This window comes from Lampris incognitus, chromosome 16 (genome assembly GCF_029633865.1).
Source record: "Lampris incognitus isolate fLamInc1 chromosome 16, fLamInc1.hap2, whole genome shotgun sequence".
Taxonomy (NCBI): Eukaryota; Metazoa; Chordata; class Actinopteri; order Lampriformes; family Lampridae; genus Lampris; species Lampris incognitus.
This window is the reverse complement of record NC_079226.1, coordinates 5,315,253-5,321,124: the sequence shown is the minus strand read 5'-3', so window position 1 is coordinate 5,321,124 and position 5,872 is coordinate 5,315,253.

Sequence of the window (5,872 nt, the reverse complement as noted above, 5' to 3'; positions counted from 1 at the left end):
AAATTCTTTTCTACATTACCAGGTCTCGACAACAGTTTTTTAATTATAGGGGGGGGGTTAACATGGTCCATGACACTACTCTTGATAGGTCATCTACTAAACACGCAGTCCTTTCTGGCTCTGCTAAAGTTATGGCCTCCCATGCTGAGCAGGTGGGCTTATCTGACCCCTGGAGGTTCACCTTCCCATCAACCAAAGCATACTCATTCTTTTCCCACCCACACCAGACATACTCACGGATAGATTTTTTTTTCTTGTGGATAATAGACTTTTATCAAAGGTTAAGTCATGCAAGTACCACAGTATTGTTATATTGGACCACGCCCCTACCTCTATGGTGATCAACTTTTCTAGAAGCTATACTCCCTCAAGGCAGTGGCGCTTTAATTCCCCAATGCTGTCCGATAATACTTTTAAGGAGTTTCTTACCTCTCAAATTGGATTCTTTTTTGAAATTAATAAAATCGCCGATGTCTCTCAGTCCACCATGTGGGAAGCATTTAAAGCCAGCATATGGGGTCAGATAAGCTCTTATATTTCACATGCTAAAAAGTCAGAAGCAGTCAAACTGTCTGAGATCTCTGATGAAATTTTACAATTAGACAATCAGTTTGCAACAGCTCCAACCTCTGCTCTGTATAATTGATGCCTTCACCACCAGGCTGAGTTTGATATGTTATCGTAAGGCTGAATTACTTCAGCTTAAATCTAGACAGTGTATTTTTGAGTCAGGGGACAACTCGAGAAAATTTCTTGCATACCAAGCTCGTCCAGCATCTACTGGTGTTGTTCTTTCGGACACAAGAGACATAAAACTCTTCTAAACTTTTATTCTGATCTTTACTCTTCTGAATGTCCCCCAGATATTTGGGACCACAACAATCCTCTTGGCAATATACACTCACTGGCCACTTTATTAGGTACACCTTGCTAGTACCGGATTGGACCCCCTTCTGCCTTCAGAACTGCCTTAATCCTTCGTGGCATAGATTCAACAAGGTACTGGAAACATTCCTCAGAGAGTTTGGTCCATATTGACATGATAGCATCACGCAGTTGCTGCAGATTTGTCGGCTGCACATCCATGATGCGAATCTCCCGGTCCACCACATCCCAAAGGTGCTCTATTGGATTGAGATCTAGTGACTGTGGAGGCCATTTGAGTACAGTGAACTCATTGTCATGTTCAAGAAACCAGTCTGAGATGATTCAAGGTTTATGGCATGGCGCGTTATCCTGCTGGAAGTAGCCATCAGAAGATGAGAACACTGTGGTCATAAAGGGATGGACATGGTCAGCAACAATATTCAGGTAGGCTGTGGCGTTGACACGATGCTCAATTGGTACTAAGGGGCCCAAAGTGTGCCAAGAAAATATCCCCCACACCATTACGCCACCACCACCAGCCTGAACCGTTGATACAAGGCAGGATGGATCCATGCTTTCATGTTGTTGACGCCAAATTCTGACCCTACCATCCGAATGTCGCAGCAGAAATCGAGACTCATCAGACCAGGCAACATTTTTCCAATCTTCTATTGTCCAATTTTGGTGAGCCTGTGCGAATTGTAGCCTCAGTTTCCTGTTCTTAGCTGACAGGAGTGGCACCCGGTGTGGTCTTCTGCTGCTGTAGCCCATCTGCCTAAAGGTTCGACGTGTTGTGCGTTCAGAGATGCTCTTCTGCATACCTCGGTTGTAATGAGTGGTTATTTGAGCTACTGTTGCCTTTCTATCAGCTCGAACCAGTCTGGCCATTCTCCTCTGACCTCTGGCATCAACAAGGCATTTTCGCCCACAGAACTGCCGCTCGCTGGATATTTTCTCTTTTTTGGACCATTCTCTGTAAACCCTAGAGATGGTTGTGCATGAAAATCCCAGTAGATCAGCAGTTTCTGAAATACTCGGACCAGCCCATCTGGCACCAACAACCATGCCACGTTCAAAGTCACTTAAATCACCTTTCTTCCCCATTCTGATGCTCGGTTTGAACTGCAGCAGATCGTCTTGACCATGTCTACATGCCTAAATGCATTGAGTTGCTGCCATGTGATTGGCTGATTATAAATTTGCGTTAACGAGCAGTTGGACAGGTGTGCCTAATAAAGTGGCTGGTGAGTGTATGTTACCCTGTACTAGATAAAACGCTTTCCAGCAGCCTTGGTGGACCAATTTCATTTGTTGAGATCCAAGAAGCCATAAAATCCATGCAAAATAGCAAGTCCCCTGGGCCTGACGGATATACAGTTGAATTTTATAAAATATTTTCCCACCTTATCTGCCCTGAATTACAAAGCATGTATAATGAATCATTTGTGTCTGACGTTCTTCTGTAAGAAGTCGGGTTGTTGTGAGGCGTCTAGTGTGTTGGTGTAGTGTTGTGTGCCTGTCACGTCTCACTCTCAACTTTCACTGCTGGCTAGCAGAAATGCGAAGAGGAGAGCTGAGCACGTAAACCTCTCCCTGCCAGTACATGGCCTCTCCAACAGCAAGCCCTATGTAGCGCCTCCTCGTGGCGACACATGGTAACTGGGTACACCTTGGACCCGGGCTGAACTACAAGGGACTTGGAGGAGGTCTGGCCCCTGGACGTGCAATACGCAGATCGACTGGTGTGTGGATATTCCCTGATGCCCACGAACCAGCCCCCCAGCTGTGGGTTAAATAGTGTTACTGCCTAGTGGATACCTCGGAAGAGGAATAGGCAACAGGAGTAAACCCCTACGGAAAATCAACTTCCACAGTGCCGTTGTTTTGTTTTGTGTTTCTGGCCCTTTTGTATCTGTTTAAGTCAGAGAGTACTGCTGGCATCATGTGTGCCTGCCACTTCTCCCTCTCGTACCCCCCCTTCCCATCCACCCCTGTATGTCTGTGTTATGTTTATCTGTTGTCTTGTTTCACCTTGTGTATTGTAAAGCGACTTTGAGTGTTAGAAAAGCGCTGTATAAGATTGATTTATTATTGTTATCCATCCATCCATTATCTGAACCGGTCTCCCCACCTGCCGCCCATTGACTGCTGGGATAGGCTCCAGCATCCCCGCAACCCTGAGAGCAGGATAAGCAGTTCAGATAATGGATGGATGGATTATTATTATTTTTGAATGGTCGGCTGCCAGAAATACCATATCAAGCTTCTATTTCCTTGTTGCTTAAGAAGGATAAGGACCCACTTCTTTGTAGTAGCAGGAGACCAGTCTCACTTATGCGGACCAAAAGATTTTAGTCCCAAGTCCTTTATAACCATCTCTGAAAAGTGGTCCCAGGCCTGATAGCAACTAACCAAACAGGCTTTATCCAGGGAAGGCATTCTTTCTTTAACACAAGGCGATTGCTTGACATAATTATGTCTTTCACCTCTCTTTTAGCTAGACGTCTAATACTTCTGAAAGGGAAACATGTATCACCACCTACTCACAGCAGATGGATCAAAGATGTGTTATAAAGTGACATGGTCACTTTTTCTGGACTATGTAAAGACCTTAACGGTTGCTCCAGAGGATGGAGATAGCTAAAGCCACAGAAGGTTTGATAGAATGTTCTGCATACATACACGCATGCACACACGGTGTGGTTGTTGTGGGGGGTTTTTTCTTCCTTTTTCTTTTTCTATAGGGGTCCATGCATGTACTGCAGGAACCCTCTTGTTACTGTAATGGCATGACTTTGAATGAATTTCTGTCTTTGATATGATTCAATTCAATTCAATGTCATTAAAAACAATGTGCAGGCACATGTTAAAAATGAAATGAGGGCTGTGGCTTCATCAAACAGTGCAAGACAGACACAGACAAACACAGTATAAGATATACACAATGAAGACCAAAAGCTAAAAATAAGTTAAAAAAGAGCAAGAGTACAAAGTATTTAAAATATCTATAGACATTCAGTGGGTAGCCAGGTTCAGGTGGGTAACAGCTTGGGGAAAGAAGCTGGTTTTGAGCCTGGTAGTGCGGGCTCTGAGGCTCCTGTAGCGCCTCCCAGAGTGCAGGGGGGAGAACAGTCCATGGTTGGGGTGGGTGGGATCTCTGCTGATGCTCAGACCCCTTCGAAGGCAGCGTTTGTGATAAATGTCTTTTATGGCTGGGAGCTGGGTACCGGTGATCTGCTGGGCCGCCTTGACGATCGGCTGCAGAGCTTTCTGGTCTACTGAGGTGCAGTTGCCGTACCACACTGAGATGCAGATGATCAGGATGCTCTCTATGGTGCAGTGGTAGAAGTTGGTGAGAGTTTTGGGGGATGGACGGGTGCTCCTCAGCCTCCTCAGGAAATGCAGGCGTTGTTGGGCCTTTTTCACAAGGGCCTGGGTGTTTGATGTCCAGGAAAGGTCCTCGCTGATGTGGACTCCAAGGAATGTAAAGCTGGAGACACGCTCCACTTCCACCCCATTGATGAGTATGAGGGAGTGGCTGTAGCTTCTAGACCTCCTGAAGTCCACAATCAGCTCCTTCGTCTTCTGCACATTGAGGACAAGATTATTGGTAGTACACCACGATGTGAGGTGCTGAATCTCATCCCTGTAGGCCGTCTCGTCATTGTTGGTGATACGGCCAATGACTGTGGTGTCATCTGCAAACTTAACTATCACATTTGAAGGGTGAGTTGGCAGGGTGAGTTGGCAGGGTGAGTTGCCAGGCAGTCGTGGGTAAAGAGGGAGAAAAGGAGGGTGCTCAGAACATAGCCTTGATTGAAGGATTGTCACCTGTACTACAATTTTTTTTCTTCCTGTTTATCTCTTGATGTAATCCCATCTCCACCTTGACAGATGGGTTCAAGATGGAGGTGGCATTACATCAAGGATCGGCTTTGAGCCCTTTCTTTTTTGCAATGGTGATGGACAGGTTGACGGACGAGATCAAGCAGTAGTCCCCGTGGACTATGATGTTTGCAGATGACGTTGTGATCTGTAGCGAGAGTAGGGTGCAGGTTTAGGAGAGGCTAGAGAGGTGGAGGTATGCACTGGAGAGAAGAGGAATGGAAGACGGTAGGAGCAAGACAGAATATCTATGTGTGGATGAGAGGGAGGATGTGTGACAGAAGGGTACCAGCAAGAGTTAAAGGGAAGGTTTACAAGATGGTTGTGAGACCAGCTATGTTATATGGTTTGGAGACAGTGGCACTGACGAAAAGACAGGAGGAGGAGCTGGAGGTGGCAGAGGTGAAGATGATAAGATTTTCATTGAGAGTGATGAAGAAGGACAGGATTAGGAATGATTATATTAGAGGGACCGCTCAGGTTGGACGGTTTGGAGACAAAGCAGGAGAGACAGGATTGAGATGGTGTGGACATGTGTGGAGGAGAAATGCTGGGTATACTGGGAGAAGGATGCTGAATATGGAGCTGCCAGGGAAGAGGAGAAGAGGAAGGCCAAAGAGGAGGTTTATGGATGTGGTGAGGGAGGACATGCAGGTGGCTGGTGTGACAGAGGAAGATGCAGAGGACAGGAAGAGATGGAAACGGGTGATCGGCTGTGACGCCCCCTAACGGGAGCAGCCAAAAGTAATAGAGATGTATGGAATCTCAAAGTCAGACCCAAAATACAAAATTAGACAGTGGCTATAAAGCCATATAATGGACAAAGCATTGAGACAAAGAGAACATGTAGGCTAAAGGTTAAGGGTAAGAATCACATTCACCAACTGATGTTTGTTGTAGTACCTGATGGCCATGAGTCGCTGTTGGGGGATGAGGCATGTGTGGATATGGGCTTAGTAAAACGAGTTTATACCATCAATGAAATGTGAATGTGCAGAGTGCCCCCCAAAACAGTGCAAACGTGACTCATGATGCTATAATACACAGATATGCAGATTTATTTCAGGGCATTGGAGCACTGCCCTTTACATACTCCATCAAATTGAGAAAGGCTGCGTAA